We start from the raw sequence: 27,731 nt of genomic DNA, 5'->3' as shown, positions 1-27,731 counted from the left end.
AATTTCAGGAAATTCCATTCAAATTTGATCTACAGATCAATATACTCATCTCTGCTTATAATAGCAATAACAACTTATGTGCAGTAGATATCTGACACTCTAAGGATAACCAAGGTTCTGAAAGAGTTCACTTTCACAGCAGTACGAATGGTGACTAATCTCATAAAAGAACTCCATTACCATTGGCATTTACACTGCTGTACACTGTGCTCTTCCAGACTAATTCTATATTCTGCAAGCTTGGCTAAACATATTGTCTGATGAAGGATGGCAACACCAAAAACATTCAGGCAAAAGCTGATGTGTCACTTTTAAAGTGTGCAAAGTGATTTATGATACTGTATATTAATCTGATAAGAAATCCTCAGTTCCTCCACCATCTCAACCCAAGTCAACCAAAGGTCACCAGTGCATTGACGGTCAGCTGATACATGATGCCCAATTCATGACTTTGAAATTCCACAGCGTTTCAGAGAAAAACATACTTTAAAGGCACCCTGGGACAGAGTCGCACAGTAGACTAGTCAGACAGGTGGGTCACTGGTGGCTTCTCCCCACCTGCAGCCCTGGATTGATAGGTCTTTAGAAAGAAACCTGTGAATCCAGGATAGCTGATCTTGAAGTATGTTTTTTTTTCTGAAATGCTGCAGCGTTTAAGAGGCCGATATAGCTGGCTGAAATCATACAGTCAGTGTCTGATACATGGTGTTCATGGATTGGGCGGCATGCAACGTCACCGCATGCGTCATGCGCCCCTATATTTAACATGGGGACGCATGGACATGCGTTGTGTTGCGTTTTGTGACGCATGCGTCTTTTTGGGCGCACGTGTCAGGGTGCAGAGGACGCAGCAAGTTGCATTTTTTTTGCGTCCAAAATCATACAAAAAAAAAGGACGCATGCGTCACAAAACAATGCGTTTTGCATTCGTTTTGCATGCGTTGTGCGTTGCGTCGCCGATGCGTCGCCGACGCAACACACAACAACGCAAATGTGAACGTAGCCTTAATGGAAATCTGTCAGCAGGTTATCATGCTGCTCTCAGATTGCAAAGAAGAAGCTGAAAAAATAAACCCACCCCAGACTTTGAATTGGTGGATGTATGGAGGGTGAACCATTGCTTTGTTCTTTTATGCCTTTAGGCATTTGTGGGTTCTTTTTCCTACCAGGGTTATTTTCTCAGTCCACAGTGACCACCATTAATTACTCCCCTTTCTCATTCCCTGTGTTTCTCCACTTATCTTGCTGATAAAAGTACATATACACTGCATTCGTCGTTCCCTATCTTCATAATACACAGTACAAATTTCGGTACTTGATGTTTATATTTATAAATATAGTTTTTGGCTCATCCACCATTTCTTTCATGCATCTGTGAATTTTGGCATTTTTTATCTATGTATTCATTTTCCACATTTTATTAATAATTAAATAAAATTCACATGTTTTATCAGGTTTATTCTGCATTTTTTTCTCTTGACTTCTCATGTTACATAGCAAAACACTAGTGACCATTTCCCACTAATTTAATGTGTTAAGTAGAGACGAGCAAATAAATTTGAGTGGAGTGAAATTATAATTGAATTTTATACAGGAAAGACATACATCCTTATACCATGTTAGCCAGTAGATAGAAAAATATTTAGAATTGAGATTCCTCAGTGGTTGATACCTTTTAATGGCTAACTGAAAAGATGGTGACAAATTGCAGTTTTCGAGACTACTCAGGTCTCTTCATCAGGCAAAGACTAATACAAAACCTGAAGAGTCACATATTTATACATAATAGGGCACAGGAATAGTGCAATAGATAAGACAAGTGATGTGAAGCAGAACTGTCATTATGGGAGAGGGATAAACAGTTGTGGCCCTAAATATTGGAACAGTTCATAGATAAGGAATGTGAAAGTTTTATTGCTCTGTGATTGAGGTCTGGTCTACAGTTGTGATGCCTAGGGTTGAGCGAAACGGATCGGTCATTTTGATAAGTCGCCGACTTTTGGCAAAGTCGGCGTCTCATGAAACCCGACCCGATCCCTGTGCGGGGTCGGCCACGCCGGCACGCGAACTTGGCGCCAAAGTTGCGTTTCGAATGACGCGTCTAGCGCCATTTTTGCAGCCAATAAAGGAGCGGCAGAGTGATGAGATAGGTGTCAGGGGGCGTGCACAACTATCGCCATTTTTTCGCTTGCATGTTGCAGCGATTTGCAATGTGTAAAAGTAGTCTTACCGTTCCGGGGGAAGGAAGGAAGGGGAGAGAGAGAGAGAGATATTAAAAAATGGTGGTCGGCCGATTTCACTCGACTCGACTTTTAAGACAGTCGGGTTTCGCAAAACCCGACTCGACCCTAAAAAAATAAAGGTCGCTCAACCCTAGTGATGCCCCCACAAAGCACATTCCTTAGTATCCCGTTGTACATAGATATGTGACTCTTCAGATTTGTGTTATTCCATGCCTGATGAAGAGACCTGAGTAGTCTCGGAAGTTGTGATTTGTTATCATCTTTTCAGTTAGCCATTAAACGGTATCAACCACTGAGGACTCTCAAATCTTGATATTTTTCTATTTGAATTTTGTAAAAGACTGCACCTGTGAAAAAGTGGATTTTTGTCATTTGCTTCCTCGCAGATTCAGAAAAATGACGGCTGCTGGCTGCCATTTTTTCTAAACCATAAAAAGCCAGCAAAATGTTTAAGAAAATCCTTATACTTACCTTTCTGGCCCCGTTACGTCACTCATCCAGTTCTCCTTTAAAGCCGGAAGTCCAGACCTAGCATGAGAGGCCTAAGGATTTCAGAGCATGTGGTGGTGATCTCAAGATGTGGTGAGGATCAGACGAGTGACGTTGAAGATCAGAGGTGCCGGAGAGGTGAGCGGGGAGGTGAGAATAAGTGGCTTTTTGCTACATATTGTTATTTATTATGCCTATAGAGAATTATAAGGAACATTACACGGAGAATGACTTCTATGCAAATTGATTTTCCTAGACAAAAAACGCGCGAACAAACAAAATCATTTTTTTTTTTCTTGAACCACTCATGTAATATTAAGTTATTATAGTGAGGCTACAGAAAGGGCTAGGGTTTACCTAAATGCTAAAATTGAGTTTCTTGATTTCTGGAGTCAAGTTCTGCAGTTTCTAACTTCTAGCCAGACCAGGGTAAAGTAATATGAAGGTAAGATATTGAAGAACATATATTTAAGCTTTAAGAAATAAATCAGTTTAAGTTTTGAGTTCACCATTGGTTCCTCTAAAAAGGAAATTAATCTTATTCAGAGGCATCACAATAATAAATCTAATAATTGTCATTTACGATATTAGTGTCTTCTTATGTGCCAAACAGACGTTTGGGCCCCCTGAGGCTCTTGTAGGGCCTGGGTACCAGAGCTATCTATGAACACCATAATTGATTTTCCTGTATTTCCTTTTACAAAATATTATAATTAGAGATGTGGAAACCTTGCTTTTCCTCTTAGTAAAGTAAATAAAGAATAATAGCAATAGCCTTTTTATGTTTCAAAGAGCAAAAAATGCACCAGAAAATGGTGACAAGATGTTAGTGTGTGGACAGATAAGTGCAGAATATAGACATATGGTAATTAATCATTAACTGTAGCTTGTGAGATGGTGGTATGAGCGAACACATGCAACACTTTGTTATGTTGAGAAGTAAATGGACTCAAAGTCGTGTTCTACTGATCATTTGTTTTGACAAACAACCCAAAGGATCTACAGTATCAAAGCTGTTTTAGTATTGCACCAGGATAAGTACAACCAGAAACTGACAAAATGCTTTAAATGCTGATTCAATCGACCACCATATTCTGAAATTGGATTTTTCCTTCAAAGTGAAACACGAGGGTGGATAATCCACCTAAATCGTAAAGAAATCTCAAAGTATTACTAACAATTGGTATGCACGTAGGTCTACATGAGCTCTTGTATACAGCTTTATTATATTTACAAGACAAGATTTCATGAGAATATAACAATCAACACATTCAAAGATCCAACCTGATACAGCAAGAAGTTGGTAAAAATAAATATTCTGTACCTTGTTCTTCAGCCTTGGAATTACACTGTCTCCTTCAAGTACTTGGCGGTTAACAGGGTTGATCGTACCTAAAAAATAGAGTGGTATCACTGACATATGCTCCTTGCACCTACAGATATACTTACAAGCCACCATCTTCTCTCTTCCCCTCGCTGCTGCAGTTTTGTTCCACCATCTTGTGACTGCAGCTTGTTACTGACCTTAAGTCTGATGTAGCGGTCATAAGCGCTCAATGTAAGTCTTTGAGGGGCTCATTCGGTCTTTTATACAGGCTGGGCTATTTATATGGATACACCTAAATAAAATGGGAATGGTTGGTGATATCAACTTCCTGCTGGTGGCCATTCAACTGGCCCACGACGACCAATCCACTTTCCAGGAAACTGTTCATGTAGGACTGCTCGGACCTGACACCCATAATGTTGTGGTGCACCATCTTGGGTATCCGTTCTGAACATTCCTACATGAACAGTTTCCTGGAAAGTGGATTGGTCATTGTGAGCAAGTTGAATGGCCACCAAGGTCTCCCAATCTGACCCCCTTAAACTTTTATCTTTGGGGTCATCTGAAGGCAATTGTCTATGCTGTGAAGATACGAGATGTGCAGCATCTGAAACAACAGATACTGGAAGCCTGTGCTAGCATTTCTTCTGCGGTGTTACTATCAGTGTGCCAAGAGTGGGAGTAGAGAGTTGCATTGGCAATCCAACACAATGGGCAGCACTTTGAACACATTTTATAAGTGGTCATAAACTTGTAAATAACTCATGAAAGAATAAAATTACATTAACACCAAGCACACCATTGTTTCATTGTTTTTCTTGTGAAATTCTCAATAAGTTTGATGTGTCACATGACCCTCTTCCCATTTAAAAAATAAAGTTGGATCCAAAATGGCCAACTTCAAAATGGCCACCATGGTCACCACGCATCTTGAAAAGGTTTCCCACTCCCATATACTAATCTGCCACAAACAGGAAGTTGATATCACCAACCATTCCCAGTTTATTTAGGTGTATCCATATAAATGGCCCACCTTATACAGTAGATTTATATTGAAAAATCACCTCCAGATTAAAAGGAAAACATTGGAGACATCCGAAGGTCACAAGTAGCAGAAGCAGTGCCAATGGCAGAAGAAGACGTTGTCTGGTCCGTATAATACTATAGGTAGGGAACTTACATTAGTGTGACTAATGAATACACAAACTCTTTTGGGTTTTCATTGGCTGTAAGCCATAATCATCAACATTAACAGAAATAAACATGTGAAATAGATCACTCTATAATGACTCTATATAATATATGAGTTTCACTTTTTGTATTGAAGAACTGAAATAAATTAACTTTTTGATGATAGTCTAATTTTGTGAGAAGCACCTGTATATGGTAACTAACAAGTGACTTTCTTTCTGATGGAGCTGGTCACTTTTCCCGTCTTTTCCATCTGGCCCAAACCGATATGACAACTTCTTTCAGCCAGAACTCAGCTGCAGAGACTACAAGAAAGACATTTCACATCTCTTATTCCAGCCCCATCACCATCTATTCCCAACCTGCACAAACTGCTTATCCTGCTGGTACCCCAACGCTGAGCCGATGCTGTCGTATGTGTCCCTATTACTGCCCCTGCTGTGTGGTTCTCTGTGCCTTCTAAATTCTAAAGCACCCCTGTAGAATACAGCGATGCTAGGTGCAAGTGCCCTAGAAAACATTGGCCACATTTTCTCCCCTAGAAACCTAGAAAGTAATAATGCCCTCTGTGTGCCCCTTTGACAGTCACAGTAACCTAAGTTTCCTTATAAGTGCCCACTTTACATTTAATGATGTCCAGACTCTCCCCCTATACAGCTCCCCTATACACGGTATGATGACCCCTCGCTGTATAGTACTACCCACACAGTATACTGACCGCTTAGCAGCCCCCAAAGTGTTTAAAGGGAATCTGTCACCTCATTTTTTGCATGAGGCCGGACCCGGACCTGCGACGGCCATCGGACCAGGACCGTACTGGACCACCCCTGGGTGAGTATAATCTAATTAGTTTTTCTTATCTTTCAGGTTACATTGTGGGCTTATCTACAGCATTACAAAATACCCCTAATGGCTGTGGCCGCAGCTTATATGTGAAGAATGAGGTGACAGATTCCCTTTAATGACTACAACACTGTATGATGGCTCTCCCCGCTGTATGATGGCCTCCTTGATAAGCTCCATATAGTATAATGCACCAGACAGTCCCCGATATAGTATAATGCACTTCCCATAGGCCTCCATATAGTATAATGCATCAGTTCTCAATATAGTATAATGCACTCCCCATAGGTTTCTATAGTATAATGCACTTCACATAGACACACTGTATACTGTATAGTATAATGCACCCCCATAGGCAGACTCTCTATAGTATAATGCACCCCCCATAGGGAGATTCTATATAATATAATGTTCCCCCAATAGGGAGAGTCTATATTGTATAATGCACCCCTCATAGGCAGACTCTATATTGTGTAATGCACCGCCCATAGGGAGACTATATAATATAATGTTCCCCCCATGGGGATAGTCTATAATGTATACTGCATCCCCCATAGGCAGACTCTGTATAGTATAATGCACCCCCATAGGCACATTCTATATAGTATAATGCAGCCTCCCATAGGCAGACTGTATATTGTATAATGCACTCAGCAATAGGCATGCTCTAGTATAATGCACTCCCCATAGGCAGACTCTATAATATAAAGCACTGTTATGATCCTAGTGGCAAGGATAGCAAATCTGACTAGCTAAGTAACTAAACAGACAACTAGCTCTGGGGAAGTGGTAACTGAATTGACCGCAACCTGATCCTATCCGCACACAACTATAGGTAGCCGTGGAACGCTACCTGAAAATCCTAGACGTCTCTTCACGGCCTGAGAAACTGACTATTCCTAGAGGGAAAGAAAGTCCTCACTTGCCTCAGTGAAATGACCCCAAAGATATAGAATAGCCCCCCACAAATATTAACGGTGAGTTAAGGGGAAAGCACAAACGCAGAGATGAAATAGATTCAGCAAATGAGGCCCGCTAACACTAGATAGCAGAAAATAGGAAGGGAACTGTGCGGTCAATTAAAAACCCTATTCAAAATATCCACGCAGAGATTGCTCGAGCCCCTGCACCAACTAACGGTGCGGGGGAAGCAACTCCGTACCCCAGAGCTTACCAGCAGCAAGAAATCACATATTAGCAAGCTGGACTAAACTCATCATACACAGAAATCATATTGCAGACTGATGAGCAAAAAGTAATCAAACAGAACTTAGCTTCTCCAGAAGAGACTGAAAATGAAGATAATCAGGAGTAATCAGAATAGCACTGTATACATCGACAGCAGGCAACAAGTGGAAGAGAAGCAGAGCTAAATAGGAACCTCCCTAGTGAATAACGAGGCAGCTGATCCAGCCACAGACCCGCAGGATAACAAACAAAGCCACCAGGGGGAGCCCAAAAACAAAAGTCACACAATACCAACTGTGACCACAAGAGGGAGCCTGAAAACAGAGTTCACAACAAAGCACCCTTCATAGGCAGAATCTATAGTATAATGCATCCCCCCTGTTGTGAATTCCGTTTTTGGGCTCCCTCCTGTGGTTATGAATGGTACTTTTGGGAGTTCTGCCCTTGGGCTCCCTCTGGTGGTTTCGAGTGGAACTGCTGCTCCTGGAGTTTGGCATGGCAGCTGCTTTCACTAATCGGCTCCCCTGGCCTTGCTATTTAACTGGGCTCTGGTCTGTAATTCATGCCAGCTGTCAATGTTTTCTGGGTTAGACTCAGTTCTCTCCTTGGAGTTCTCTGATGGCCTGTCCATGTCAGCATAAGATAAGTTCTTGCTAGTTCTTGTACTTACTGTTCAGTTTAAAGTTATGTCTCTTTTTGTCCAGCTTGTTATTATGAAATATTCAGGCTAGCTGGAAGCTCTGGGGAAGCAGATTTGCCCCTCCACACCGTGAGTCGGTGTGGAGACTATTTTTTGTAAACTCTGCGTGGATTTTTAGTTTTTAATGCTGACCGCACAGTATCCTTTTCTATTTCTGTCTATATAGTTAGAATTGTCCTCCTTTGCTAAAATCTGTTTTCATCTCTGTGTGTGTCATTTCCCTCTCCACTCACAGTCAATATTTGTGGGGGGCTATCTTTCCTTTTGGGAATTTCTCTGAGGCAAGATAGTTTTCTATTTCCATCTTTAGGGGTAGTTAGTTCTTAGGCTGTGACGAGGCGTCTAGGGAGTGACAGGAACGTCCCACGGCTATTTCTAGTGTTGGTGTTAGGATTAGGGATTGCGGTCAGTAAAGCTACCACCTCCTCAGAGCTTGTCCGTGATTTATTTTACCACCCAGGTCATATCAGTGCTGCTCCGTTACCACCAGGTCATAACAGTACAGCTGGTCCACAATGTGTTAAATGCATCTCTAAAGAGGGAAAAGAAAGTTCTGAGTCATTTTTTTTCCTTTGTAGCTTGTTTTGTGTTTTTTTCCCTTAATCTCTGGGTGGTTCAGGATTTTGGTACTGATATGGAGGTTCAGGGTCTGTCTTCGCGTGTTGATCATCTCGCTGCAAGGGTACAGAGTATCCAAGATTATGTTGTTCAGACTCCGGTTTCTGAGCCTAGAATTCCTATTCCTGATTTGTTTTCTGGGGATAGATCTAAATTTTTGAACTTCAAAAATAATTGCAGATTGTTTTTTGCTCTGAGACCCCATTCCTCTGGTGACTCCATTCAGCAGGTGAAGATTGTTATTTCTTTGCTCCGTGGAGACCCGCAGGACTGGGCATTCTCCCTTGAGCCAGGGAATCCTGCATTGCTCAATGTAGATGCATTTTTTCAAGCACTCGGCCTGCTTTATGAGGAACCTAATTCTGTGAATCAGGCAGAAAAAATCTTGCTGGCTCTGTGTCAGGGTCAGGAAGCAGCAGAAATTTACTGCCAGAAATTTAGAAAGTGGTCTGTGCTTACAAAATGGAATGGGGATGCCCTGGCAGCTATTTTCAGTAAGGGTCTTTCTGAAGCCCTTAAAGATGTTATGGTGGGGTTCCCCACACCTGCTGGTTTGAACAAATCAATGTCTCTTTTCATTCATATTGATCGGCACCTGCGTGAGCATAAGGTGGTGCACCATATGGCGGTGTCCTCTGGGCAGAGTCCTGAGCCTATGCAATGTGATAGGATTTTGACTAGAGCAGAACGGCAGGAATTCAGACGTCAGAATGGGCTGTGTTTTTACTGTTGTGACGCTACTCATGCTATTTCTGATTGCCCGAAGCGTACTAAGAAGGTCGCTAGGTCTGTTACCATTAGTACTATACAGCCTAAATTTCTCTTGTCTGTTACTCTGATTTGCTCATTGTCGTCCTTTTCTGTAATGGCATTTGTGGATTCTGGCGCTGCCCTGAACTTAATGGACTTACATTTTGCCAAGCGCTGTGGTTTTTCCTTGGAGCCTTTGCAGAGCCCTATTCCCTTGAGGGGGATTGATGCTACGCCATTGGCCAAGAATAAACCTCAGTACTGGACACATTTGACCATGTACATGGCTCCAGCACATCAGGAAAATATTCGCTTTTTGGTGTTGCATAATTTGCATGATGTTGTTTGTTGTGAACTCTATTTTTGGGCTCCCTCTAGTGGTCACAAGCGGTACTGTGTAGTGTTGTCTTTCTGCAGGTTGGCTGCATCAGCTGGTTCGTTATCCTTGGTTGGTTTCCTATTTAGCTCACCTGGATACTCAGTTCCTTGCCTGCTATCAATGTATTCAGTGCTCTTCAGATTCCTTGTGACTACCTTGCTCCCAGTGTCTCCAAGACAAGCTAAGTTTTTGTTGTTCATTTTTTGATTATCTGCATTCATCATGTTTCTTGTCCAGCTTGCTAAAATGTGATTTCCTCGCTTGCTGGTTGCTCTAGGGGACTGAGTTTCTCCCCCCACACCATTAGTTGGTGCGGGGGTTCTTGAAATCTCAGTGTGGATATTTTGTAAGGGTTTTTTACTGACCGCATAGATCCCTTTTCTATTTTCTGCTATCTAGTATTAGTGGGCCTCATTTGCTGAATCTGCTTTCACCCCTGTGTATGTGCCTTCCTCTTACCTCACCGTTAATATTTGTTGGGGGCTTCTATATCTTTGGGGATTATTTCTCTGGAGGCAAGTGAGGTCTTTCTTTCTCTCTAGGGGTAGTTAGTTCCTCAGGCTGGCTCGAGACGTCTAGGATTTTAGGCACGTTCACCGGCTACTTCTAGTGTGTTTGGATAGGTTCAGATTTGCGGTCAGTCCAGTTTACCACCTCCCTAGAGCATGTCCTATGTTTAGTTACTTAGCTGGAGTAATTTGTGATCCTCAACCACTAAGGATCATAACAGTATAGCAGGCCAAAAAGTGTTTAATGCATCGCAGAAGTGGGATAAAAAGAAGACCTGAGTACTTTTTTTTTTTTTCCTCCCGCTTTTCCTTTGCTGCAGTCTGTTTAGCTTCTTTCATCCCCTTGAACTCTGGGTGGTTTTGAGCTCAGCTGCAGACATGAATATTCAGACTCTGACTTCTAGTGTGGATCATCTTACTGCACGGGTGCAAAGTATTCAGGATTTTGTTATTCATAGCCCTATGTCAGAACCAAAGATACCCATTCCTGAGTTGTTTTCTGGAGATAGATCTAGGTTTCTGAATTTTAAGAATAATTGTAAGTTATTTCTATCTCTGAGACCTCGTTCCTCTGATGATTCCGCTCAGCAAGTTAAAATTGTTATCTTCTTGTTGCGTGGCGACCCTCAGGATTGGGCTTTCTCTCTGGCGCCAGGAGATCCTGCATTGCTTAATGTAGATGCATTTTTTCTGGCTCTTGGATTGCTTTATGAGGAGCCTAATCTTGAGAATCAGGCAGAAAAAGCGTTGCTGGCTATCTCTCAAGGTCAGGATGAAGCAGAGGTGTATTGTCAAAAATTTCGGAAATGGTCGGTGCTTACTCAATGGAATGAGTGTGCCCTGGCTGCAAATTTCAGAGAAGGTCTTTCTGAAGCCATTAAAAATGTTATGGTGGGGTTTCCCACCCCTACAAGTCTGAGTGATTCTATGGCTTTAGCCATTCAGGTTGATCGGCGTTTGCGGGAGCGCAAATCTGCTCATCCTTTCGCGGTATTTTCTGAACAGAGACCTGAGTCTATGCAATGTGACCGAACTCTGACCAGAATTGAGCGACAAAGTCATAGACGTCAAAATGGGTTGTGCTTTTACTGTGGTGATTCTACTCATGTTATCTCAGCATGCTCTAAACGTTTAAAAAAAACGCTAAACCTGTCACCATTGGTACTATACAGCCTAAATTTATTTTGTCTGTTACTTTGATTTGTTCTTTGTCGTCCTACTCGGTTATGGCTTTTGTGGATTCGGGTGCTGCCCTGAATCTGATGGATTTGTTGTTTGCCAGGCGCTGTGGTTTTGTCCTGGAGCCTTTGGAATTTCCTATTCCTCTGAGGGGAATTGATGCTACGCCATTGGCTGAGAATAAGCCTCAGTATTGGACGCAAATGACCATGTGCATGACTCCCGTACATCAGGAGGTGATTCGCTTTCTTGTTCTACATAATTTGCATGATGTTGTCGTTTTGGGTCTGCCATGGCTGCAGGCTCATAATCCAGTTTTAGATTGGAAAGCTATGTCTGTGTCAAGTTGGGGTTCTCAGGGAATTCATGGCGATACTCCGTTGGTGTCTATTGCTTCTTCCACTCCTTCTGAGGTCCGTGAGTTTTTGTCTGACTACCAGGATGTATTTGATGAGCCCAGGTCCAGTGCCCTGCCCCCTCATAGGGATTGTGACTGTGCTATAAATTTAATTCCTGGTAGTAAATTCCCTAAGGGACGACTTTTTAATTTGTCTATACCAGAGCATGCCGCGATGTGGAGTTATATAAAGGAGTCTTTGGAGAAGGGACATATTCGCCCATCCTCTTCCCCTCTTGGTGCAGGATTTTTTTTTGTGGCCAAGAAGGACGGTTCTTTGAGACCTTGTATAGATTATCATCTTCTGAATAAAATCACAGTCAAATTTCAGTATCCTTTGCCACTATTGTCTGATTTGTTTGCTCGGATTAAGGGTGCCAGTTGGTTCACCAAGATAGATCTCCGTGGTGCGTATAACCTTGTGCACATTAAGCAGGGAGATGAATGGAAAACAGCATTTAATACGCCCGAAGGCCATTTTGAGTACTTGGTGATGCCTTTTGGACTCTCTAATGCTCCTTCTGTGTTTCAGTCCTTCATGCATGACATCTTCCGAGAATATCTGGATAAATTTATGATTGTTTATCTGGATGACATTTTGGTCTTTTCTGATGATTGGGAGTCCCATGTGAAGCAGGTCAGGATGGTGTTTCAGGTCCTGCGTGCTAATGCTTTATTTGTGAAGGGCTCAAAATGCCTCTTCGGAGTACAGAAGGTCTCCTTTTTGGGTTTTATTTTTTCTCCTTCTACTGTGGAGATGGACCCAGTCAAGGTCCAGGCTATTCATGACTGGACTCAGCCCACGTCTGTTAAGAGTCTTCAGAAGTTCTTGGGTTTTGCTAATTTTTACCGTCGTTTCATCGCTAATTTTTCTAGCGTGGTTAAACCTGTGACGGATTTGACCAAGAAGGGTTCTGATGTGACTAATTGGTCTCCTGCGGCCGTGGAGGCCTTTCGGGAGCTAAAGCACCGGTTTTCTTCAGCTCCAGTCTTATGTCAGCCAGATGTCTCTCTCCCCTTCCAGGTCGAGGTTGATGCTTCTGAGATTGGAGCAGGGGCTGTTTTGTCGCAGAGAAGCTCTGATGGCTCTGTGATGAAGCCGTGTGCTTTCTTTTCAAGAAAATTTTCACCTGCCGAGCGGAATTATGATGTTGGTAATCGGGAGTTGTTGGCTATGAAGTGGGCATTTGAGGAGTGGCGACATTGGCTCGAAGGAGCTAAACATCGTGTGGTGGTCTTGACTGATCACAAAAATCTGATTTACCTCGAATCTGCCAAGCGCCTGAATCCTAAACAGGCTCGTTGGTCGTTGTTTTTCTCCCGTTTCAACTTCGTGGTCTCATACCTGCCTGGTTCGAAGAACGTGAAAGCTGATGCACTTTCTAGGAGTTTTGTGCCTGACTCTCCGGGAGTTTCTGAGCCGGCTGGTATTCTCAGAGAGGGAGTGATTTTGTCTGCCATTTCCCCAGATTTGCGACGAGTGCTGCAGAAATTTCAGTCAGATAGACCTGACCGTTGTCCACCAGAGAGACTGTTTGTCCCGGATAGATGGACCAGCAGAGTTATTTCCGAGGTTCATTCTTCGGTGTTGGCGGGTCATCCTGGGATTTTTGGTACCAGAGATTTGGTGGCCAGGTCCTTCTGGTGGCCTTCCTTGTCGCGGGATGTGCGTTCCTTTGTGCAGTCTTGTGGGATTTGTGCTCGGGCTAAGCCTTGCTGTTCTCATGCCAGCGGTTTGCTTTTGCCTTTGCCTGTCCCAAAAAGGCCTTGGATGCACATTTCCATGGATTTTATTTTGGATCTTCCAGTATCTCAGAAAATGTCGGTCATCTGGGTGGTGTGTGATCGTTTTTCCAAGACGGTCCATTTGGTGCCCTTGCCTAAGTTACCTTCCTCCTCCGATTTGGTTCCTCTATTTTTTCAGAATGTGGTTCGCTTGCACGGCATTCCTGAAAATATTGTGTCTGATAGAGGACCCCAGTTTGTGTCCAGGTTTTGGCGAACTTTTTGTGCTAAGATGGGCATTGATTTGTCTTTTTCATCGGCCTTCCATCCTCAGACTAATGGCCAAACCGAGCGAACTAATCAGACGTTGGAAACTTATTTGAGATGTTTTGTTTCTGCTGATCAGGATGATTGGGTGACTTTTTTGCCATTGGCCGAGTTTGCCCTTAATAATCGGGCTAGTTCTGCTACTTTGGTTTCGCCTTTTTTCTGCAATTCTGGTTTCCATCCTCATTTTTCCTCGGGTCAGGTTGAGCCTTCTGACTGTCCTGGGGTGGATTCTGTGGTGGATAGGTTGCAGCAGATTTGGAACCATGTGGTGGACAACTTGAAGTTGTCACAGGAGAAGGCTCAGCGCTTTGCCAACCGCCGCCGCGGTGTGGGTCACCGACTTCGTGTTGGGGATTTGGTGTGGCTGTCTTCTCGGTATGTTCCTATGAAGGTCACTTCTCCTAAATTCAAGCCTCACTTCATCGGTCCTTATAAGATCTTGGAAATCCTTAACCTGGTGTCTTTTCGTTTGGATCTCCCAGCATCGTTTGCCATTCATAATGTGTTCCATAGGTCTTTGTTGCGGAGGTATGTGGTACCTGTGGTTCCTTCTGTTGAGCCTCCTGCTCCGGTGCTGGTCGAGGGCGAATTGGAGTACGTGGTGGAGAAGATTTTGGATTCTCGTATCTCTAGACGGAGGCTTCAGTATTTGGTTAAGTGGAAGGGCTATGGTCAGGAGGATAATTCCTGGGTTGTCGCCTCTGATGTTCATGCGGCCGATTTGGTTCGTGCCTTCCACGCGGCTCATCCTGATCGCCCTGGGGGTTTTGATGAGGGTTCGGTGACCCCTCCTCAAGGGGGGGTACTGTTGTGAACTCTATTTTTGGGCTCCCTCTAGTGGTCACAAGCGGTACTGTGTAGTGTTGTCTTTCTGCAGGTTGGCTGCATCAGCTGGTTCGTTATCCTTGGTTGGTTTCCTATTTAGCTCACCTGGATACTCAGTTCCTTGCCTGCTATCAATGTATTCAGTGCTCTTCAGATTCCTTGTGACTACCTTGCTCCCAGTCTCTCCAAGATAAGCTAAGTTTTTGTTGTTCATTTTTTGATTATCAGCATTCATCATGTTTCTTGTCCAGCTTGCTAAAATGTGATTTCCTCGCTTGCTGGTTGCTCTAGGGGACTGAGTTTCTCCCCCCACACCGTTAGTTGGTGCGGGGGTTCTTGAAATCTCAGTATGCATATTTTGTAAGGGTTTTTTACTGACCGCATAGATCCCTTTTCTATTTTCTGCTATCTAGTATTAGTGGGCCTCATTTGCTGAATCTGCTTTCACCCCTGTGTATGTGCCTTCCTCTTACCTCACCGTTAATATTTGTTGGGGGCTTCTATATCTTTGGGGATTATTTCTCTGGAGGCAAGTGAGGTCTTTCTTTCTCTCTAGGGGTAGTTAGTTCCTCAGGCTGGCTTGAGACGTCTAGGATTTTAGGCACGTTCACCGGCTACCTCTAGTGTGTTTGGATAGGTTCAGATTTGCGGTCAGTCCAGTTTACCACCTCCCTAGAGCTTGTCCTATGTTTAGTTACTTAGCTGGAGTAATTTGTGATCCTCAACCACTAAGGATCATAACAGTTGTTGTGCTGGGTTTTCCATTGTTACAGGTACATAATTCGGTGCTGGATTGGAAATCTATGTCTGTGAATAGTTGGGTGTTGTGATATTGGATTCTGGGCTCCCCGGTGGCCACTTGTGGAATTGTACTTGTGTGCATCATCCCCTCTGTTCACCTGCTCCTATCAGGATGTGGGAGTCGCTATATAACCTTGCTCCTCTGTCAGTTTCATGCCGGTCAACAATGTAATCAGAAGCCTTTCTGTGCATGTTCCTGCTACTAGACAACTCCCAGCTAAGTTGGACTTTTGTCCTTGTGTGTTTTTGCATTTTGTTCCTGTTCACAGCTGCTGTTTCGTTACTGTGTCTGGAAAGCTCTTGTGAGCGGAAATTGCCACTCTGGTGTTATGAGTTAATGCTAGAGTCTTAAAGTAATTTCTGGATGGTGTTTTGATAGGGTTTTCTGCTGACCATGAAAGTGCCCTTTCTGTCTTCTTTCTATCTAGTAAGCGGACCTCGATTTTTGCTAAACCTATTTTCATACTACGTTTGTCATTTCATCTAAAATCACCGCCAATATATGTGGGGGCCTCTGTCTGCCTTTTGGGAAAATTTCTCTAGAGGTGAGCCAGGACTGTCTTTTCCTCTGCTAGGATTAGGTAGTTCTCCGGCTGGCGCTGGGCATCTAGGGATAAAAAAACGTAGGCATGCTACCCGGCCACTTCTAGTTGTGCGGCAGGTTTAGTTCATGGTCAGTATAGTTTCCATCTTCCAAGAGCTAGTTCTCATATATGCTGGGCTATGTTCTCTCGCCATTGAGAATCATGACAGTTTGACCGGCCCAAAAAAAAGGGTTAAATTACTGGCTGAGAAAGGAGAGAAAAAAGAAGTCTGCTACAATTTTTTTTTTTTTTTTTTTTTTTTCCTCTAGTTCTGAGTGTGCTCTTAATTGAATCACTTGCTAGTCTGCCTATACTGCAGCCTTCCTCTCTTTCTCTCCTTCTTATCCTTGAATGGCTCTGTGTTCACCTGTTTCAAATGGATCTTCAGAGTGTAGCTACAGGTTTGAATAATCTCGCCACAAAGGTACAAAATTTGCAAGATTTCGTTGTTCATGCACCTATGTCTGAGCCTAGAATTCCTTTGCCTGAATTCTTCTCGGGGAATAGATCTCACTTTCAAAATTTTAAAAATAATTGCAAATTGTTTTTGTCCCTGAAGTCTCGCTCTGCCGGAGACCCTGCACAGCAGGTCAGGATTGTAATTTCCTTGCTCCGGGGCGACCCTCAAGACTGGGCTTTTGCATTGGCACCAGGGGATCCTGCGTTGCTCAATGTGGATGCGTTTTTTCTGGCCTTGGGGTTGCTTTATGAGGAACCTCATTTAGAGCTTCAGGCGGAAAAGGCCTTGATGTCCTTGTCTCAGGGGCAAGATGAAGCTGAAATATACTGCCAAAAATTCCGCAAATGGTCTGTGCTTACTCAGTGGAATGAGTGCGCCCTGGCGGCGATTTTCAGAGAAGGTCTCTCTGATGCCATTAAGGATGTTATGGTGGGGTTCCCTGTGCCTGCGAGTCTGAATGAGTCCATGACGATGGCTATTCAGATCGATAGGCGTCTGCGGGAGCGCAAACCTGTGCACCATTTGGCGGTGTCTACTGAGAAAACGCCAGAAAATATGCAATGTGATAGAATTCTGTCCAGAAGCGAGCGGCAGAATTTTAGACGAAAAAATGGGTTGTGCTTCTATTGTGGTGATTCAACTCATGTTATATCAGCATGCTTTAAGCGTACTAAGAAGCCTGACAAGTCTGTTTCAATTAGCACTTTACAGTCTAAGTTTATTCTATCTGTGACCCTGATTTGTTCTTTGTCATCTATTACCGCGGACGCCTATGTCGACTCTGGCGCTGCTTTGAGTCTTATGGATTGGTCCTTTGCCAAACGCTGTGGGTATGATTTGGAGCCATTGGAGGCTCCGATACCTCTGAAAGGGATTGACTCCACCCCATTGGCTAGTAATAAACCACAATACTGGACACAAGTGACTATGCGTGTTAATCCGGATCACCAGGAGGTTATTCGCTTTCTGGTGCTGTATAATCTACATGATGTTTTGGTGCTGGGATTGCCATGGCTGCAATCTCATAACCCAGTCCTCGACTGGAGAGCTATGTCTGTGTTAAGCTGGGGATGTAAAGGAACTCATGGGGACGTACCTTTGGTTTCCATTTCATCATCTATTCCCTCTGAGATTCCTGAATTCTTGTCTGACTTTCGTGACGTTTTTGAAGAACCCAAGGTTGGTTCACTACCTCCGCACCGGGAGTGCGATTGTGCCATAGACTTGATCCCGGGTAGTAAATACCCTAAGGGTCGTTTATTTAATCTGTCTGTGCCTGAACACGCGGCTATGCGAGAATATATAAAGGAGTCCTTGGAAAAGGGACATATTCGTCCTTCGTCATCTCCCTTAGGAGCCGGTTTTTTCTTTGTGTCTAAGAAAGACGGCTCTTTGAGGCCGTGTATTGATTATCGACTTTTGAATAAAATCACGGTTAAATATCAATATCCGTTACCACTGCTTACTGATTTGTTTGCTCGTATAAAGGGGGCCAAGTGGTTCTCTAAGATTGATCTCCGTGGGGCGTATAATTTGGTGCGAATCAAGCAGGGGCATGAGTGGAAAACCGCATTTAATACGCCCGAGGGCCATTTTGAGTATTTGGTGATGCCTTTTGGTCTTTCAAATGCCCCTTCAGTCTTCCAGTCCTTTATGCATGACATTTTCCGCGATTATTTGGACAAATTTATGATTGTGTATCTGGATGATATTCTGATTTTTTCGGATGACTGGGACTCTCATGTCCAGCAGGTCAGGAGGGTTTTTCAGGTTTTGCGGTCTAATTCCTTGTGTGTGAAGGGTTCTAAGTGTGTTTTTGGGGTTCAAAAGATTTCCTTCTTGGGATACATTTTTTCCCCCTCTTCCATCGAGATGGATCCTGTCAAGGTTCAGGCTATTGGTGATTGGACGCAACCCTCTTCTCTTAAGAGTCTTCAGAAATTTTTGGGCTTTGCTAACTTTTATCGTCGATTTATTGCTGGTTTTTCTGATGTTGTAAAACCATTGACTGATTTGACTAAGAAGGGTGCTGATGTTGCTGATTGGTCCCCTGATGCTGTGGAGGCCTTTCGGGAGCTCAAGCGCCGCTTTTCTTCCGCCCCAGTGTTGCGTCAGCCTGATGTTGCTCTTCCTTTTCAGGTTGAGGTCGACGCTTCTGAAATCGGAGCTGGGGCGGTGTTGTCGCAGAGAAGTTCCGACTGCTCCGTGATGAGACCTTGTGCTTTTTTTTCCCGTAAATTTTCGCCCGCCGAGCGGAATTATGATATTGGGAATCGGGAGCTTTTGGCCATGAAGTGGGCTTTTGAGGAGTGGCGTCACTGGCTTGAGGGGGCCAGACATCAGGTGGTGGTATTGACTGACCACAAAAATTTAATTTACCTTGAGTCTGCCAGGCGCCTGAATCCTAGACAGGCGCGCTGGTCGTTGTTTTTCTCTCGGTTTAATTTTGTGGTGTCTTACCTACCGGGTTCTAAGAATGTTAAGGCGGATGCCCTTTCTAGGAGTTTTGAGCCTGACTCCCCTGGTAATTCTGAGCCCACAGGTATCCTTAAAGATGGAGTGATATTGTCTGCCGTTTCTCCAGACCTGCGGCGGGCCTTGCAGGAGTTTCAGGCGGATAGACCTGATCGTTGCCCACCTGGTAGACTGTTTGTTCCTGATGATTGGACCAGTAGAGTCATCTCTGAGGTTCATTCTTCTGCGTTGGCAGGTCATCCTGGAATCTTTGGTACCAGGGATTTGGTGGCAAGGTCCTTCTGGTGGCCTTCCCTGTCACAAGATGTGCGAGGCTTTGTGCAGTCTTGTGACGTTTGTGCTCGGGCCAAGCCTTGTTGTTCTCGGGCTAGTGGATTGTTGTTACCCTTGCCTATCCCGAAGAGGCCTTGGACGCACATCTCGATGGATTTTATTTCGGATATGCCTGTTTCTCATAAGATGTCTGTCATCTGGGTGGTGTGTGACCGTTTCTCTAAGATGGTCCATCTGGTTCCCTTGCCTAAGTTGCCTTCTTCTTCCGAGTTGGTTCCTCTGTTTTTTCAAAATGTTGTTCGTTTGCATGGTATTCCGGAGAATATCGTTTCTGACAGAGGGACCCAATTCGTGTCTAGATTTTGGCGGGCATTCTGTGCTAGGATGGGCATAGATTTGTCTTTTTCGTCTGCTTTCCATCCTCAGACTAATGGCCAGACCGAGCGGACTAATCAGACCTTGGAGACATATTTGAGGTGTTTTGTGTCTGCGGATCAGGATGATTGGTTTGCTTTTTTGCCTTTGGTGGAGTTCGCCCTCAATAATCGGGCCAGCTCTGCCACCTTGGTGTCCCCGTTTTTCTGTAATTCGGGGTTTCATCCTCGATTTTCCTCCGGTCAAGTGGAATCTTCGGATTGTCCTGGAGTGGATGCTGTGGTGGAGAGGTTGCATCAGATTTGGGGGCAGGTGGTGGACAATTTGAAGTTGTCCCAGGAGAAGACTCAGCTTTTTGCCAACCGCCGTCGTCGTGTTGGTCCTCGGCTTTGTGTTGGGGACTTGGTGTGGTTGTCTTCTCGTTTTGTCCCTATGAGGGTTTCTTCTCCTAAGTTTAAGCCTCGGTTCATCGGCCCGTACAAGATATTGGAGATTCTTAACCCTGTGTCCTTCCGTTTGGACCTCCCTGCATCCTTTTCGATTCATAATGTTTTTCATCGGTCATTGTTGCGCAGGTATGAGGTACCGGCTGTGCCTTCCGTTGAGCCTCCTGCTCCGGTGTTGGTTGAGGGTGAGTTGGAGTACGTTGTGGAAAAGATCTTGGACTCTCGTGTTTCCAGACGGAAACTCCAGTATCTGGTCAAATGGAAGGGATACGGTCAGGAGGATAATTCTTGGGTCACTGCCTCTGATGTTCATGCCTCCGATCTTGTCCGTGCCTTTCATAGGGCTCATCCTGATCGCCCTGGTGGTTCTGGTGAGGGTTCGGTGCCCCCTCCTTGAGGGGGGGGTACTGTTGTGATATTGGATTCTGGGCTCCCCGGTGGCCACTTGTGGAATTGTACTTGTGTGCATCATCCCCTCTGTTCACCTGCTCCTATCAGGATGTGGGAGTCGCTATATAACCTTGCTCCTCTGTCAGTTTCATGCTGGTCAACAATGTAATCAGAAGCCTTTCTGTGCATGTTCCTGCTACTAGACAACTCCCAGCTAAGTTGGACTTTTGTCCTTGTGTGTTTTTGCATTTTGTTCCTGTTCACAGCTGCTGTTTCGTTACTGTGTCTGGAAAGCTCTTGTGAGCGGAAATTGCCACTCTGGTGTTATGAGTTAATGCTAGAGTCTTAAAGTAATTTCTGGATGGTGTTTTGATAGGGTTTTCTGCTGACCATGAAAGTGCCCTTTCTGTCTTCTTTCTATCTAGTAAGCGGACCTCGATTTTTGCTAAACCTATTTTCATACTACGTTTGTCATTTCATCTAAAATCACCGCCAATATATGTGGGGGCCTCTGTCTGCCTTTTGGGAAAATTTCTCTAGAGGTGAGCCAGGACTGTCTTTTCCTCTGCTAGGATTAGGTAGTTCTCCGGCTGGCGCTGGGCATCTAGGGATAAAAAAACGTAGGCATGCTACCCGGCCACTTCTAGTTGTGCGGCAGGTTTAGTTCATGGTCAGTATAGTTTCCATCTTCCAAGAGCTAGTTCTCATATATGCTGGGCTATGTTCTCTCGCCATTGAGAATCATGACAGTTGGGGTTGCCAAGGGATGCATTGTGATATTCCTTTGATGTCAATTTCCTCTTCTCCCTCTTCTGAAGTTCCTGAGTTTTTGTCGGATTTCCAGGATATATTTGATGAGCCCAAGTCTAGTTCTCTGCCTCCTCATAGGGACTGTGATTGTGCTATTAATTTGATTCCTGGCTGTAAGTTCCCTAAGGGTCGACTTTTCAATCTGTCTGTGCCAGAGCATGCCGCTATGTGGAGTTATGTAAAGGAGTCCTTAGAGAAGGGGCATATTCGCCCATCTTCGTCACCGTTGGGAGCGGGGTTCTTTTTTGTTGCCAAGAAGGATGGCTCTTTGAGGCCCTGTATAGATTATCGCCTTCTCAATAAGATCACAGTCAAATTCCAGTACCCTTTGCCTTTGCTTTCTGATTTGTTTGCTCGGATTAAAGGGGCTAGCTGGTTTACCAAGATCGACCTTCGAGGGGCGTATGATCTTGTTCGTATTAAACAGGGTGATGAATGGAAAACAGCATTTAATACGCCCGAAGGCCATTTTGAATATCTGGTGATGCCTTTCGGGCTCTCTAATGCTTCATCTGTGTTTCAGTCCTTTATGCATGATATTTTACGGGAGTATCTGGATAAATTTATGATTGTATATTTGGATGATATTTTGGTTTTCTCCGATGATTGGGAGTCTCATGTGAAGCAGGTCAGGATGGTATTTCAGATCCTCCGTGCTAATGCACTGTTTGTGAAGGGGTCTAAGTGCCTTTTTGGAGTTCAGAAGGTTTCTTTTTTGGGTTTCATTTTTTCGCTATTGAAATGGACCCTGTTAAGGTCCAGGCCATTCATGAGTGGACTCAACCTACGTCTGTGAAGAGCCTTCAGAAATTTTTGGGCTTTGCTAATTTTTATCGCCGCTTCATTGCTAATTTTTCTACTGTGGTTAAACCTCTGACCGATTTGACAAAGAAAGGTGCTGATGTGGTGAATTGGTCCTCTGCGGCTGTGGAGGCCTTTCAGGAGCTTAAGCGTCGTTTTACTTCTGCCCCTGTGTTGCGTCAGCCAGATGTTTCTCTCCCTTTTCAGGTTGAGGTTGACGCTTCTGAGATTGGGGCAGGAGCCGTTTTATCTCAGAGAAGTTCGGATGGCTCTTTGATGAAACCATGTGCTTTCTTCTCCAGAAAGTTTTCGCCTGCTGAGCGTAATTATGATGTCGGCAATCGAGAGTTGTAGGCTATGAAGTGGGCATTTGAGGAGTGGCGACATTGGCTTGAGGGAGCTAAGCATCGCGTTGTGGTCTTGACCGATCATAAGAATCTGATTTACCTCGAGTCTGCCAAGCGGTTGAATCCTCGACAGGCTCGATGGTCTTTGTTTTTCTCCCGTTTTGATTTTCTGGTCTCGTATCTTCCGGGATCTAAGAATGTGAAGGCGGATGCCCTTTCTAGGAGTTTTTTGCCTGATTCTCCGGGAGTCCTTGAGCCGGCTGGTATTCTCAAGGAGGGGGTGATTCTTTCTGCCATCTCCCCTGATTTGCGGCGGGTGCTTCAGGAGTTTCAGGCTGATAGACCTGACCGCTGTCATGTGGGGAAACTGTTTGTTCCTGATAGATGGACTAGTAAGGTAATTTCTGAGATTCATTGTTCTGTGTTGGCTGGTCATCCTGGGATTTTTGGTACCAGAGATTTGGTTGCCAGGTCCTTTTGGTGGCCTTCCTTGTCGCGGGATGTGCGTTCTTTTGTGCAGTCCTGTGGGACCTGTGCCCGGGCCAAGCCCTGCTGTTCCCGTGCTAGTGGGTTGCTTTTGCCTTTGCAGGTCCCTGGTAGGCCCTGGATGCATATTTCCATGGATTTTATTTCTGATCTTCCTGTCTCTCAGAAGATGTCTGTCATCTGGGTGGTTTGTGACCGGTTTTCTAAGATGGTCCATTTGGTACCTTTGCCTAAGTTGCCTTCCTCCTCTGATTTGGTTTCATTATTTTTTCAGCATGTGTGTTGTGAACTCTGTTCTCGGACTCCCTCCTGTGGTTGTGAGTGGTACTGTGTGAGTTATATCTTTGGGCTCCCTCTGGTGGCTCTTTTGTCATTCTGCGGGTCTGTGGCTGGGATCAGCTGCCTCGTTATCTGCTAGTCAGGTTTCCTATTTAACTCACCTGGACTTTCATTTGTTGCCTGCTGTCGTTGTATTCAGTGCTTTCTGATCTCTCCTGACTTCATTCGTTTTCAGTCTCTCCAAGAGAAGCTAAGTTTTTGCTTGTTTATTTTTGCTCATCTTTGTTCTATATGTTTCTCAGTATACGATGAGTTCGGTCCAGCTTGCTAATATGTGATCTTTCGCTTGCTGGTAGCTCTGGGGTGCAGAGTTTCTCCCCTCACATCGTTAGTTGGTGTGGGGGTTCTTGCATTCTCTGCGTGGATATTTTTTGGATAGGGTTTTTTACTGACCGCACAGATTCTTTGCTATCCTCTTTCTGTTTAGTGATTAGTGGGCCTCCTTTGCTGAACCTGTTTTCATTTCTGCGTTTGTGCTTTCTCCTTTACTCACCGTTATTATTTGTGGGGGGCTGTTCTAAACTTTGGGGTTATTTCTCTGAGGCAAGTGAGGCTTTTATTTCTCTCTAGGGGTAGCCAGTTTCTCAGGCTGTGAAGAGACGTCTAGGATTTTAGGAACGTTCCACGGCTGCCTATAGTGTGTGCGGTTAGGATCAGGTTTGCGGTCAGTCTAGTTACCACATCCCCAGAGCTCGTCCTATGTTCTCGTACTTAGCTGGTCAGATTTGTGATCCTAAGCCACTAAGGATCATAACAGTACAGCAGGCCCTAAAGTGTTAAAGTGTTTTTTTTTCTTTGCTGCAGTTTATCTTGCTTCTCTCCTCCACTTAATCTCTGGGTGGCTCTGAATTCAGCTGCAGACATGGATATTCAGAGTTTGACTTCTAATATGGATTATCTTACTGCAAGGGTACAAAGCATTCAGGATTATGTCGTTCATAGTCCTATGTTAGAGCCTAAGATACCTATTCCTGAGTTGTTTTCTGGAGATAGATCTAGGTTTTTGAATTTTAAGAATAATTGCAAGTTATTCCTTTCTTTGAGACCTCGTTCCTCTGGTAATCCAGCTCAGCAAGTTAAAATTATTATTTCTTTGTTACGTGGTGGCCCTCAAGATTGGGCATTCTCCCTGGCACCAGGAGACCCTGCATTGCTGAATGTGGATGCGTTTTTTCTGGTGCTTGGATTACTTTATGAGGAACCTAATCTTGAGGACCAGGCAGAAAAGGCTTTGCTGGCCCTCTCTCAGGGTCAGGATGAAGCCGAGGTTTATTGTCAGAAATTTAGGAAATGGTCAGTGCTTACTCAATGTAATGAGTGTGCCCTGGCAGCAATTTTCAGAAAAGGTCTTTCCGAAGCCCTTAAGAATATTATGGTGGGGTTCCCCACGCCTGCGAGTCTGAATGAGTCAATGGCTTTGGCCATTCAGATTGATCGGCGTTTGTGGGAGCGCAAACCTGCGCACCATCTGGTGGTGTTTTCTTAACAGAAACCAGAGTCTATGCAATGTGACAGGATTCTGACCAGAATTGAACGGCAAAATCATAGACGTCAGAATGGGTTGTGCTTCTACTGTGGTGATTCTGCTCATGTCATCTCAGATTGTTCTAAGCGCACAAAGAGGATCGCTAAATCTGTCACCATTGGTACTGTACAGCCTAAATTCATTTTGTCTGTTATGTTGATTTGTTCTCTGTCATCCTACTCTGTTATGGCTTTTGTGGATTCGGGTGCTGCCCTGAATCTGATGGATTTGTCATTCGCCAGGCGCTGTGGTTTTGTCTTGGAGCCTTTGCAGTTCCCTATTCCATTGAAGGGAATTGATGCCACGCCATTAGCTAAGAATAAACCTCAATACTGGACTCAAGTGACCATGTGTATGACTCCTGCACATCAGTAGGTGATTCGCTTTCTTGTGTTATATAATTTGCGTGACGTTGTCGTGTTAGGTCTGCCGTGGCTACAGGCTCATAATCCAGTCCTGGATTGGAAAGCAATGTCTGTGTTAAGTTGGGGTTGCCAGGGAATTCATGGCGATGCTCTTTTGGTATCAATTGTTTCCTCTACTCCTTCTGAGGTGCCTGAGTACTTGTCGGACTACCAGGATGTATTTGATGAGCCCAAATCCAGTGCCCTACCTCCTCATAGGGATTGTGATTGTGCTATAAATTTGATTCCTGGTAGTAAGTTCCCTAAGGGACGATTGTTTAATTTGTCTGTGCCAGAACATGCCGCTATGCGGAGTTATGTAAAGGAGTCTTTGGAGAAGGGACATATTCGCCCGTCCTCGTCCCCTCTTGGTGCAGGATTCTTTTTTGTGGCCAAGAAGGATGGTTCTTTGAGACCCTGTATAGATTATCGCCTTCTAAATAAAATCACGGTCAAATTTCAGTACCCTTTGCAATTGTTGTCTGATCTATTTGCTCGGATTAGGGGGGCTAGTTGGTTCACCAAGATAGATCTTCGTGGTGCGTACAATCTTGTGCGTATAAAGCAGGGCGATGAATGGAAAACAGCATTTAATACGCCCGAAGGCCATTTTGAGTACTTGGTGATGCCTTTTGGACTTTCTAATGCCCCTTCTGTGTTTCAGGCCTTCATGCACGACATCTTCCAAGAATATCTGGATAAATTTATGATTGTGTATCTAGATGATATTTTGGTCTTTTCGGAGGATTGGGAGTCCCATGTGAAGCAGGTCAGGATGGTATTTCAGGTCCTGCGTGCCAATGCCTTATTTGTGAAGGGCTCTAAATGTCTCTTTGGAGTCCAGAAGGTTTCCTTTTTGGGCTTTATTTTTTCTCCTTCTACTATTGAGATGGACCCAGTCAAGGTCCAGGCTATTCATGATTGGACTCAATCTACATCGGTTAAGAGTCTTCAGAAGTTCTTGGGTTTTGCTAATTTTTACAGTCGCTTTATCGCTAATTTTTCTGGTGTGGTTAAGCCTTTGACGGATTTGACCAAGAAGGGTTCTGATTAGTGTTGAGCGATACCGTCCGATACTTGAAAGTATCGGTATCGGAAAGTATCGGCCGATACCGGCAAAGTATCGGATCCAATCCGATACCGATACCCGATACCAATACAAGTCAATGGGACTCATGTATCGGACGGTATTCCTGATGGTTCCCAGGGTCTGAAGGAGAGGAAACTCTCCTTCAGGCCCTGGGAACCATATTAATGTGTAAAAGAAAGAATTAAAATAAAAAATATCGCTATACTCACCTGTCCGACGCAGCCGGGACTTCAGCGAGGGAACCGGCAGCGTTGTTTGTTTAAAATTCGCGCTATTACTTGGTTACGTGAATTCCCGGCTTGTGATTGGTCAGGTCGGCCATGTTGCCGGGACGCGGACCAATCACAGCAAGCCGTGACGAAATTACGTCACGGCTTGCTGTGATTGGTCCGCGTCCCGGCAATATGGCCGCCCTGACCAATCACAAGCCGTGACGTCACGGGAGGCTGGACACGCGCTCATTTTAAAATGGGCGCGTGTCCAGCCTCCCGTGACGTCACGGCTTGTGATTGGTTGCGCCGCGGTCAACCAATCACAAGCCGGGAGGCTGGACGCGCTCATTTTAAAATGGGCGCGTGTCCAGCCTCCCGTGACGTCACGGCTTGTGATTGGTTGCGCCGCGGTCAACCAATCACAAGCCGGGAGGCTGGACGCGCTCATTTTAAAATGGGCGCGTGTCCAGCCTCCCGTGACGTCACGGCTTGTGATTGGTTGCGCCGCGGTCAACCAATCACAAGCCGGGAGGCTGGACGCGCTCATTTTAAAATTGGCGCGTGTCCAGCCTCCCGTGACGTCACGGCTTGTGATTGGTTGCGCCGCGGTCAACCAATCACAAGCCGGGAGGCTGGACGCGCTCATTTTAAAATGGGCGCGTGTCCAGCCTCCCGTGACGTCACGGCTTGTGATTGGTCAGGGCGGCCATATTGCCGGGACGCGGACCAATCACAGCAAGCCGTGACGTAATTTCGTCACGGCTTGCTGTGATTGGTCCGCGTCCCGGCAACGTGGCCGACCTGACCAATCACAAGCCGGGAATTCACGTAACCAAGTAATAGCGCGAATTTTAAACAAACAACGCTGCCGGTTCCCTCGCTGAAGTCCCGGCTGCGTCGGAGAGGTGAGTATAGCGATATTTTTTATTTTAATTCTCTCTTTTACACATTTTAACATTAATGTTGTTGCGATACCCGATACCCGATACCACAAGAGTATCGGAATCCCGGTATCGGAATTCCGATACAGCAAGTATCGGCCGATACCCGATACTTGCAGCATCGGAATGCTCAACACTAGTTCTGATGTGACTAACTGGTCCCCTGCGGCCGTGGAGGCCTTTCAGGAGCTGAAGCGCCGGTTTTCTTCGGCTCCAGTCTTATGTCAGCCAGATGTCTCTCTTCCCTTCCAGGTCGAGGTTGATGCTTCTGAGATTGGA

The 27,731-nt window shown here is 44.8% G+C and overlaps 1 long non-coding RNA gene across 2 annotated transcripts in view; it reads right to left on the bottom strand.

The window, feature by feature from the left end:
• Positions 1-4,082: 4,082 nt before the first annotated feature.
• Positions 4,083-27,731, bottom strand: part of LOC143773278 (uncharacterized) — a 30,579-nt gene continuing 6,930 nt past the window's right edge. For both annotated transcript variants that reach the window (XR_013215126.1, XR_013215127.1), the window contains exon 3: positions 4,083-4,124. This is a non-coding gene — a long non-coding RNA (uncharacterized LOC143773278). The remainder of the gene's footprint in view (positions 4,125-27,731) is intronic.

The sequence above is a fragment of the Ranitomeya variabilis genome, chromosome 5 (assembly GCF_051348905.1).
Source record: "Ranitomeya variabilis isolate aRanVar5 chromosome 5, aRanVar5.hap1, whole genome shotgun sequence".
Taxonomy (NCBI): domain Eukaryota; kingdom Metazoa; phylum Chordata; class Amphibia; order Anura; family Dendrobatidae; genus Ranitomeya; species Ranitomeya variabilis.
The sequence above is the reverse complement of the archived record's forward strand: the minus strand, read 5'-3'. Positions and strand labels throughout refer to the sequence as shown.